Source organism: Pyrgilauda ruficollis, unplaced genomic scaffold, assembly GCF_017590135.1.
Source record: "Pyrgilauda ruficollis isolate IOZ18807 unplaced genomic scaffold, ASM1759013v1 scaffold21, whole genome shotgun sequence".
In the NCBI taxonomy this organism is placed as follows: domain Eukaryota; kingdom Metazoa; phylum Chordata; class Aves; order Passeriformes; family Passeridae; genus Pyrgilauda; species Pyrgilauda ruficollis.
This window is the reverse complement of record NW_024520318.1, coordinates 5,879,105-5,891,326: the sequence shown is the minus strand read 5'-3', so window position 1 is coordinate 5,891,326 and position 12,222 is coordinate 5,879,105.

Here is a 12,222-nt window from a genome sequence, read left to right as displayed (position 1 = left end):
CCTGGATGTGTGTGTGGGTGAACTTTGTTCTGATGGAGCTGTTTATGTGTGGTGGTGGTGTACTTCTCAGACAGAGAATAAAGGAAAGTTCAGCACAAGCGTGCCTTAGATTAGTGCTGCTAAAGATGTCAGAAGGCAGACAGGGACGATCTGTTACAGAGCAGGTTCTGCTCCCCACAGACACTAAAATAAAGTTTTTCTTTTGTTCACTGCCTTTAGGCTCCCCTGGGTTTCATTTTAGGACTGCCCTTTTGCTCCCCAGCTAAGGATGTCTTTGATACTAGTAAGAGCAATCAAGTTTTAAAAATTTGTTTTTCCCACCCTTTAATTAGCCCTTCTCTTTTCAAAAATACAGTTGGATACCATATAATTTTCCCAGATCCATTTTTTGACCACTTGTTTTAGTTAATAATTTTGTTTTATGGCCTATACAACATCTCATGTTGGATAATTTATTTCCTCTCTGGCATAGAAAGCCATTATCCTTAACTATTTATTCAGTAACATTTTTGTTCTGTTTAATGGTGTCCAATTCATCTCTGCGATTAACAGTGTGAATACCAACCAAGCTTCTGCAAGGTTTTCCCACACGTCCAGTAGAAGTTCATATTTTATGTAAAATATAAATTGTAAAATATAATATATTTTACAATGCTAATGCAGAGTTATTCATTGCCTATTCAAGAACAGGCATTTATCAGAGCCCTGACTACAGTAATTTCCCCACATCCCAGCCTAACTTCCCAAGGTGACAGTGGCCACAAAGCCATTATTCTGCTTCCCTGTTGTGACTTAAAAGCAGCTGAATTGGGATCAGGGCAGAGGCAGCAACAGATTGGCAAGGACATCTCACTGCCTCAAACTCGCCAGGATTCTGTGAGCTCCGTGGACTTTACGAGATCCACTCTGCACTAAATCATGGCAGTCTCTGCTGGCCATGATTTGGGTAAAAATTCACGCCCTTTTCCATGCTGGGTATCTGGTGATGTGTGCAAGGATCAGCCTCATTTCTCCTCTCTGAGGGTGCTGACCTGGCCTCCCTGCTGCCAGCCATTAAAATCCATGCAGCAGATCTGTGCCTCTGCCTAAGCCCTGAGATGTTGCATCTTCCCCTCATCTCTCCATGCCAGAAACCTCTCCCCAGCCTCACAGCCCTGCCACTTCCCAGGGGAACCCCTCACCACGCCAGTGCCACCCCTGCCTGTGACCTCTGGCTGCTTTTCCACCTCCTGAGCTTCCTTAGGGAGCTGAAGGTGTAAATATCTTTGTTGCCTCTTCTTTTTTATAGCTTTAATTTTCCTCCCCTCTCTTCTGTATTATAATCATTGATTTTATAACTGCCATATCTTCTGTGGAGCATTTTGGTTTCTAGAATGTGTAGATGTACAGTCTTTTAGTAGAATTATTTTTAAAATTGGAACATTTTCTAAAGACCACAAATTATTTTCTTCTGCAAATAATTTCAAAATCCTGAGCTATATCAGGTGCAGTAAATATACTCTGAAATGGAAGTTCATGAACAAATAATTTTTAGGCAACTAGTGATTCTTAAGAAGCACGTAAATTGTAAATATTTTAGTAAAAATAAACCTGGAAAGAAATTTTGTGTTCTACCAACATTTCTAGTAGTAAGGGCTTAATATGTTGTGCAGGACAATAGAATGGTCTTGAAAATACTCAAAGAACATTCTCTTTAAGACACTAATTTATTATTATTTTAATAACAATTATAATTTTAATAATAGTAATTAATTCTTTTAATTAATTTTCAATTTAGTAACAGCAGGGCCTCACCAAGGGAGAAGAACACTGTCATGACCACACTCTTTAGATATCATGACCTGGGTGACTGCCATGGTTGTCTGAGGAGTCATGTCCAGACAGTTACTGGCTTCTTCTCATGTCAGCAGTCAGGTGGTTACTGGCACTATCCTGGTCACAGCAGCTGCAGTGACAAATCTCATCCCTGCTGCAGCTCCCAGGACTCTACACTCTGGGGATGCTCTGCAAACATCTGTCAGTTCCTGGCCGAGGCAGAGATAAAGAGTTTCTTCTCTCTGAAACCTGTAGTGTTGTATCAGCTGCTTGCAACAATGCAGAGTCAACTGGAGCAAGCTACGTGCAGGTTAGCATATAAATCTGTGTCCTCAGCAGCTTTGGTACAGAGGCTGTCTGCTCACAGCTCCACTGCTGGCTTCAAGTGTTAACCAGCTTCAGCTCAATCAACTCCCTTAATGATCATAATATCCTACTGCTGACACCCCCCTGGTAACAGCCCTAGAACCATCCTTAAGTATGGGAGACTGACAGTTCTGAAATAGCAAGGAATCAGCTTTTTCTGTCATCTCTTTATCTCGACTAGGCCAGTGTGAATTTGCCAGAAGAGAAACCTGAAACCAGAATGCGACTCTGCATGTAGCAAAATTACCCTTTCTCCCCCGGTCTGCTCCAGAAGTGTGTCTCCTGGATTAAGAGTGTCTGGATAGAGTTGTGAATGTAATTGATTTCCTAGTTTGGCTAGTGAATTGAGAAATGAAAGAATGTTCAGCTTGGGTCAGCGTGATTTGGTTGTTTGTTCGAGGTTTTGTTGTTTTTTGTTTTTGGTTTTTTTTTTTTTTAAGCTTGCTTTTTTTTCAACTAGGAAATTAAGGAATTCATCTAGTGCTTTCCAAGTTTTTCCCAGTAAACTAATGTACAGGTCTTTGACTCATCTTCATACATAGAAAGTCTCCATCTCAAATTTGAGATCCTGTTTTATTGCTGCTGGTTCTTTTCACCTCTGATTAACTTCTTCCTTCGATTCTCAAAATGAAAATGTCTTGCAGCATTCTATCTTCCCTGAATTAAAGTCAATAACCACTTTTTCTGACATCAAAGATCACACTTTCAATCAGATTATTTCATTCAGTTTGCCTCCTATGACCTCCCCAGCTTTCCCCCACTACTTATTGATCACTATTTAATTCTGGTTTTCTTCCCTGTTTCACTAAGAGATTTCAGTGGGTCAGCCCTGATTCGGTGTTCCTACATAAAATATCACCCTGCTTGTGGAGTTTCTTGGGGTGCATGGTCAGCTGACACAGCATTTCAGTCCTGAACACATTTTCTTTCTTTAAAAGGATGCTAATAGTTGTGAAACTGTCTTTAGAGTTTGCTCTAGAAGATTGATATCTTTAAATGAATCAATGCCATATTGAACATCAGAAATATTCTGTCTTTAAGACAGAGATTAAAATTAAGCAGCTGTCTAAAATTAAGCTCTTGCATTCGTGCCTTTTTTGTTCTCTGGGCAGTATGTTTAGTACCTGTGAAGGGATATCCAGTGTCTAGCATGGTGAAAAATTATTTGCGTTGCATAAATACTTTTACAAAGCTGAGAAGAAATACAGATGCTGAGAAAGACTTCTCTGAATCATCTGTAGAACAGAAAATTATGAAATTTTTGTATGGCAGTATGAGAACCTTACATATCAACTAACAATGAATAACTAAATCTGAAGTCCCTTGTCCTTATGAAGTGTTTCTTTTTGTACTAATGTATTATTCAACTAGATTAATGCCAATCCCTCAGTTTAATAACTTGCCACGGAGTAGGTTAATATACTGCTTTTGTTGGTGAGCCATACCATTACTGGCTAATTTTTAAAATGGCAGTTTGTCAGGCTGATCAAACAGGGCTAATTTTGGACACTTACATTTTCATCATCAGTGGTTCCTATTCTATGATTGTAAAATTAGTCTCTGAGTAAGGGAGAGCTTCCTGTAGATGGCAATATTACACTGGGAAAAAAAGAGTGGAAATCCTACATCTCAATAGCTTCACTCTATTAATCAGTGAAGAAAGACATTAGTGGCAATTCGAGATACAGCTGCTGAAACTGCTGCAGAAGTAAATATCTATAAACACATCATTAGCAGTAAAAGGATTGGATCACTGTTGTTTGCTCTTATAGTGACTTATTGAGGAATTGTACTTGCTAGGGGATTTTTAGACCAAAATTATATCTGGTTCAACAACAGCTAATTTGCCCAAATTCTTACCTGGTTTAAACAGATGACATCCATTTGATGGCTTCATCATCATCATCATCATCTAGGAGAGTTGCTGTTGTTCCAGTTAAAAGCCTGGCAATCTGTTGGCCCAGCTCTGAATCTCTTCTGACAACAACAGTAAAATCTATGCCAGCTTCTGCTTGCTTTATGGCTACCGTTTAACCAATTTATTTGCTTTTTCTAAATGTTTTGTTCCATTTTATTTTGCTTAGCTTATATTTTCATCGATCCCCTAGCATAAAGGTTTAATTCCCATCAAATGCTTAATATCTCTACATAAATATCTGAGTTTTCATAGCTCCGAGTAGGATATTCAAAAATTGAAAGTTGCACATATCTTTAAGAAGTTTTGCTTTAAACCAGACACCTTCCCCTCACTTTTTAGAAGATTTTGTGTGGTTTGAGAAAATATTTAGTTATTTGACATGAAAAGAAAAGTGAGCTGGGAATCCAGCCCATGTGCTATGTGAGTTAAAAATCCAGTCACAGAGCCTGTATAGCAAGTATTCAAAGCACTATCCAGGACAGAGTGTTCATGAGCAATCATTATGCAGAAATATATGTGAGCAAACCATCTGTTCTGCAACTTCAAATAATGAACAAAGTGGCCAAAGAAGTCAGCACAAAGAAATTCTGTAAACTAGGGATGGCCCTAAATTAATCAAATAAATTATTCACTGTGAAATAAATGCTCATCCAGCTCAACTAGTATGGAACTGAAAATAGATTTCTTGAGGCCAGGCCTTAGAAAGCCTCATACCACAGACCACTACAGTTCTGTGTCACGACATTGTAACTTCATTTGCCATCATCAGTGAAACAGCTATGGAATTGAGTGTTTTATTTGGAGGCCTGATTTACTGCCTGCAAGTCATGTAGCTGGATTGTTTCATCTTCTGTGTGTCAAATGACTCTTCATTTACAGATGATTGTGAACAGAAAATTATAGTCACTAATTTTGACTCTGAATTGAAGTTTTTCTCTGAAAAGGTAGCCCACAGAAGAAACTGTGGTGAAACTTGTACTTCAGCTGGGAATCCATTTTGTCTGAAGTGACCTTTTGCAAGGATCCCATGGGTCTTCACTGCAATTTTGTTTGACCTTTTGTTAAAAACCAAGCTCTTCTACAACTGATATTTGGCAGAGTGATTACTTCAGCAGAGGTTCATTGGAAAAGACTTCTAAAGGCACTGACAGAAGCAGGACAGTGGATAAACAGCAGGACACAAAGCTGCTCTACATTGTGGCTCAATACACATGCTGTACATTAATTAGGTTTTTCCTTAACAGACCAAAATAAGTCAGTTTAATGGTTGGGAAAGTGGATGGATTAGAGAATTTCACACTCCTGGTTGCCCCAGTCAATCTGCAGTGTGAAACTTCAAAAGTCTACATGAAACAGTGGGAGGCACACCATGTATGTGAAACAGCTCAGGTCTGGTCAAGCTTGTTTTGGATACTTGTATTTTATATAATTTCCTTTTTTTTTAACCCTTCTAATGGTAACAACAAAAATGCCTCTAAGACATCTGGCCAAACCTGTGCTTTTGTGACTACAAATCACATACCTGACACAATCACACTTGTTTTGGCACTGTGCATTTCTTACAACATGGACCAAACATTCAGGGTTTTCTTCCATTTGCCAGGTTCCAGACCAATTCTCCTACAATGGTGTCAGGTTAAATTTTTTTTTGTCTCCAGTGTATCAATGAATTTGCCTGAACAGCAACCTGGAGAGAATCAGTTCCTTCCTTCGTTGTTTGAATGCTTCCTTGTGTTCATGGAAATATGCTGGAGTATCACTGGAAATATGGGATAACTGTAAAGTGATATTTCTGCTCAGCATAATTTGAGTTTCTTTCTCGTTCTTGACTGCATTCTGCAGTTTCCTTACCTGCAGTGGACTGACTGGTTAAGATGTGAAGCTCCCACCAAACCCTATTTTTTTCTAGAACTGATAGTTTCCCAGCTATGGTCAGGTTGTGGGCAGGAGCTGGAGGCAGAACCCATCATGATGTGTGGAAGTTGAACACAACTAGTGGGAACAGGGGATATTCTCTGGAAAAAGGGCTGGCTTGTTTTTATTTCAAGCTCAAGTAACCTTGAGGTTGTAGTTTGCTACATTCTGATTAAAAAAAAAAGTTTAAAAATTGAGGTTTTTGCAAAATTGTTATTCCATTTTTCTATGTACTTAAACCTTGAAATTTATGATAGATATCATAGCACTAGTGAGTCATTAAATTAGTTTTTGGCCTAATCAGCAAATGAGTGTCCTCCCTTCAGCATTAGGGGCTGGGTCAGAATTGAGCCCCCAAGACCAGCACAGCAATGGGCTCCACAGCACTCCACCAAGCACTTTTTTGGACCACTCTCATACCCTTACTGCCAGTGATGTACAAAGATATGAAGGAAATTAGAAGCTAACTGATCATGAGATTAGATATTATATGTTTATAATATGTCTCAATGCTAATTTAAATAAGTGAGAGGATTTCCTTTGTCATCAGTGAGTTTTAACTTGGGAAATTACTATGAAACCAGGTAAAGATGAGAAATCCATAACTAACATCCTCTTGATCCTTTGTCTGAAATTTGAAATCAGTCTCCTTATTTCTTTCTAGAATAATGTGATTAATTTATCTCTTGGAGCTGAGCCACTAATTCAGGGAACAAGTGATGAATTTAGCTTTCTGTTTATGGATGGTCCTTTGAGATGAGATAATGCTTTCACACAGCTTATCACTTGTTTTTTTTTGAGTGTTGTTTTATTATTTTCCCCATTTATTTTGCTCTTTTCCCAGTGAATGGCTTGTTGTGATTATTTGGTAGTCAATATTTAACATGCAAGTCTTGTGGGTTCATTGTGATAAGTCACACAATGCTGCAACTGTCTCTGTGTTGAATAAACACAGCACAGAAGAGTCTGAGGCTGTCCCCAGGACTGTGAAAGTCTCAAGGAGAAACTTAGCTTAGAAAAGAGCAAGAAACAGATAGAAAATGTTAAAATCATTGTTTTGGCTTCACCAGACAGGTCTTGCCTAAAGCATAATTCCTTGAAAACTTCATGCTGTAATTCATTGGGAGGGTGCAGAGCTCATCTGTCATAGTCACTGATATATTCTGTGCAGGATTTGCTTTGGGAGTGAGATCCTCGTGGATGTACAGCAGTCAGGTTGAGACCTGGGTCATTTCTGGTGTGAGCTTTTAGGAACAGTGCCCACAACCCTTTCCTGAAGCCTTTGCATGGGTTTGGTGTGTCCACCACCCCTGAAGAAGAGGGAAGCTGGTAATGCATGCTGTGTTGTGGTGGTCTCAGCTGTGTCGTCTTTTCCATATAACCCTTAGGAGTGAGAAATGAATGCATTTAGATTTTTATGAAGACACCTTTGACACTTAATTTATAGAAGTCACATTCCTAAATTATTGTAGAAAACCACCCCTTTGCCCTGTGCATGACTACTGTTGCAATAGGCATTGTGCCCAATGGCAGCCATTGGATTATTTTATGCTTTGTGAAGCCAGGGTGGCTTGAATATCATCATCTTTTCAATGAGAACAATACTGCACCATAAAAATTAAACACAATGTCATTGATGATTTGCTAGAAATGATTGAAGGATCCCTGTTCTGAAAGCACAAGTCTATTTCCTTCTCCAATCTCATCGTCCCCAGAAATTAAGAAATTACTCTGAATCACTGGCAGTATCTTCAACAATGGGAAAATTTGTAGATGTTGTGTTTGTAAAAACTCCCTGCCAAACCACAGAAACCATTTCAAAACACAGGTTGTCTTAAAAGTAGCAAACTGACATGATAAAATTAAAAAATACTCAGTTTTATTGTGTGTCATTTGTGACTAGTTGAAAAATAGCAAACCCCTGCTTGTATCACAGGCAGTATACAAGTGTATTCAAAAAGGAGTGGATGCTGGCATCCAGGTTTAATTGCAGCTTTGTTTAAGAAAAACCTCTATCATAATTGCCGTGTCATTGTGGGAACACTTCCTCTGTAGTGGAACACGTACATCCATGAAATCTAGGATGCTTTTCACCCCCCCTTCAGGAGTGTTAAGTGTGTAATACAGGGAAAATAAGTGAGGAAGTCTTCAGTAAATCATCCACTCATTTCCAATCTTCCTGAATTACCATTTCATTTCAAACACAGCAGCACCCTACAGGGACAGACTTCTTTACACAAATACTAAATAAAACTAAGAAAAAAGAAGTAATATTTTAAGACATATTGCCAGGTTGCCCACAATGTGATGTGATTTTTGGCACTGGAAGAGAGGAATTATAATGATGACAATTTTTAATTTGGTCAATAAACAACAATCTTAGTAAACACTTTTTTTTTTTTAATGGGGCAAAAATGGGATTCTTCTAAGCCAGCTCTTGGTTTACATAGTACATAAAAGTACAGTGACAAATGTGATAATAATAATAATAACAATGTAGAAAACTCCACTTTTATTGTGTGATAAAATTGACTGAATACTCATTATATTAAACACATTCATCTGGCCTGATGTTAAGCATTAGCATTGTATAAGAGAAATATGATTTTTATTAAAAGAAAACATGAATTTTCTTGTACTACCATAAAAAAACTCATTCCATGAACTTTTAAATGCTGGTGATCTTTGTATGTCTCACTGTTCTGTGGTTTGGATGCATCTTCTTCCCTTTGTCTATTCAGATTATAATCTGAAGCCTCTAAGGGTTTATTTTTGTCTTCTTTGTGTGTAAACAAAAACATTCCCCTCCTCCACTTTCACAATACAGAAATATAAATAGTAACAATGCTCTTCTTTAGAAGATACCTCAGGCAAACAAAATGTCTGTGCCAAAATTTGTCTTCCTACTCAGTCTCACAGATTTGGGATACAAAGGCTGCCCTTTTGCAAATTTTAGGCAAGGTCTGAGACACAAGGGCATAGGTAGCTCTATATTAGTATGTGCATGCATGTATCTACAAATGTGTATTTAGAGACATGTATATATTTATATATAATTTTAGAAAGGACAAGGGAATGACAACATCAGGAATGTTACCTCAACAGCGCATGGGATTAACATTTCTTGGGTGACCTTGGCTTAATTTGTGTTTTATCTTTTGAATGCCTAATTTCACAGCTTTGACTGACCTTCTCTGTCCCAGATTTAGCTGCCTGTTTATTGAAGAATATGCCTAGTTTCATTTCTAGATTTAGGTTTTTGTCTTTTCAAAGGGATGGGGGTAGAGAATTCAAAGGTAGTTAACATTGATTTTGGTCTCTAAAGGACGTGCATGTGTGTGTCAGATTAATTTTAGCAAATTTTGTTAAATCATTTATTCTAGGGCTGAATCTCATCTCTTGTCTTTCTTCCTATACTTTTGAACACACTGAGTTTCTTTCGAACATTTGACTTTTTGATCAAGTTTTTAGCTCTGTGTAAGTTTTTAATTTTATCTAAACCTTTCAAAAGTAATTTCTGTCCAAATCCCTACTTTCATTGAAAACTAATTGAATTTTCAGAATAAGATTACAGTCATTTAAGATCTACAGATCTGAAGGGCTACAGATGGTTCTATTTCTGTATGTGTGGTAGGCTTGATGTGAAACATTTGATGGTTTTGCTCCTTCTCTGATCTGCATTTCTGCCTGCCAGTATACCACTAGGCCTTTTCAGTTAAAAAATGCTAATTAATTGTTTGTATGGACATGTGATTTCAATAATTCTCCTGGATTTGTTTTACTAACTACTGTATGGACTAGAAAACTTGAAGAGCACCAACCCATTCTGTCATTTGGGGCATACATACAAGGAGATTTGGGCAACTCTGAAATAGTTTCTGTGGATCTGAGCCTTTATAGATAAAATCAGGGTATGTTTTAAGAAGGATATTCCAGCAATTAGAATCGCTCCTATATTAAAGGTGAGTTTTGTCTCAAATAATAAGCCAAAAGTGTTTAATATTCTGCCAGTAATCCAGGAGAAGTTGTGATGGCAGGCAGAGCCCACTTTGTGTCAGGCTGCTGAGAATTCAGAATCCCTTCTCACATGCTCCAGCCTTTTTCATTCTGAACAAGTTGTGTGAATATTTAATACGCTGTAGACTCGAGGTCGTAAATGGTTTGCAACAAATTATTCATGCAACAAACTCAGACTCTTCTGCTTCCTGAATCTCTGTGAAGGGGTGGCCATTTGCCCATGTAGAAATCCACTGAATCTTTTACACTTGTTTTTGGTTGTTAATATTGGTGGCATGGTGTCTCTCACAGGGCATGGTGGGCCAATTATCATTCTATTGCTAAAACTCCCTAAATTCTCTTACTGAATTTGACACAGTGACAGTATCATTAACAGCATTCAACTTGATTTCAGCAGTTTACTGAAAGTAGTTTTTGTGGTTTGCTTGTCATGTGTGACATTTGAATAATATACAGAATCACTTGGCATTCTTAATAACAATATTGCAATACATTTTTGTAATGGCTGTTACTAAAATATGTGCATTGGCAACTCTCACTGGTACCTACTCTATTCTCATCTCCCTGAAATAAAGTGTTTTATTTATTTACAACACCTGGAAAGCTGTGAGAAGGATGTAAAAGTCCATCTGGACAAGTGAGCCCTGGTAACATAAATTATAGTGCTCAAGGGCCATATGCACAAACTAAAAGTGGAGGAGCTTTTGGGTATCTGGTCATATATTTTCTAAAGTTGCCTGCCTTGAAACAATAATGTTGCCAGGCTGGTTATAAATGATACGTGGTTCAGAAATGTAGTTCTGGAAATTTTTCTTTTGGCTCTTCACTCAAATATTTTTTTCTACAGATGCTTTGAGTCTGCTGTTAACAAAAGATAAGCACTAACTCTTGAATTTTTGTTGATGACTTAGGTAGGTGGAAATTTACCTACACCACAAACATTCAGATAACACCTTGTTGGTCTCTTGGTGCTCGTGTTGTAAGGTCAGATCCATGCTGGTGTACTGAATGGCAACTGCCTTTCATAGGTTTTGGTCTGGCATTGTAATTCCTCTTTCTCTCTTCCTTTGCTTCTCATTCCTCAAGGTCTTCTCATTTCCTGCTTATCTGTCAGCAGAAACAACTGTGGTGTTTGCTCCTCAACTCAATGACAACACTTTTTTTTCCCTGAGAATTTTGGTCTGAATTCAAATTAACTAGTTGGGTTTTATCCCCTAAGTACACATGGTTCCATCAAACCACTTTTTTATTATATTTTTGACTGGATTTTAGGATTTTTGCTGGGATTTGAGTGCACTCTCTGGGTAATACTGGCAAATCTTTCTTATGAAGAGTTTGTTTTTTCCAATCCATTTCTAGTCCTGTCTTTTCCTGTTTTCCAGCTGGCAAACTTTCTAAATCCTGGGTGAATACTGAAGGCAGGCAGGATGATGGTGTTTACGTGATTTTTCAAACATGGAACAATCTCAGAAATGACATTGTCAAGCTCCCTGCTCCTGCATAGAAAGTTGCACTTCCATAAAGGTCTGTGAGGAGAAATCCGTAAAAGAAATGGAGGGTACTTCAAAACAGCCAAAGCTTTATCAATATTTAAGTCCAAATAGCAACAGCAGTAATTATCCATATACCCAGCACAGCACTTGAAAGCATGGTAACCTTGGGAATTATAAACTCTAGAAGAAGGAAATTGGCAAAGAAACCTACTGTCAGAAGCAAAGAAGGCTCTTTGAATAAAAAAAAATTAAAAAAAAAAAAAAAAAAAAAAAAAAAGAAAAAAGAAAAAAACAAAATCTGAACCCTGAGATATTCTTAAGTTTCTGCTTTTAACTACAGCTGTATCTTCCTGCTACACAGAAGAGTGGGTATTTTCTTTTTCCTCTGGAAGAAAAAAATACTTTAAAAGCATCTCCCACATGAGCTTTTTAATTTTATAATCTGCCTAAGAATATCTTGCTTCCTGCTGTAATTTTTCAGCTGATTAGAAGCTAAGCCATGTGTTCTTACCAGCATCCAGGATTTGTATTAATGGAAATAGCAGCAGATCTTCTTGTAGTGAAGGAACACAAAGGTGCAGAAATATTTTTGGGATAATTTAACTGCTTTAAGAGTCAGATAGATAAAAGTGGCAGCCAATGCCAAAACTGCCACAGCCCAAAAAATGTCACATCAACACAATGAGTTTCTTTAACTAC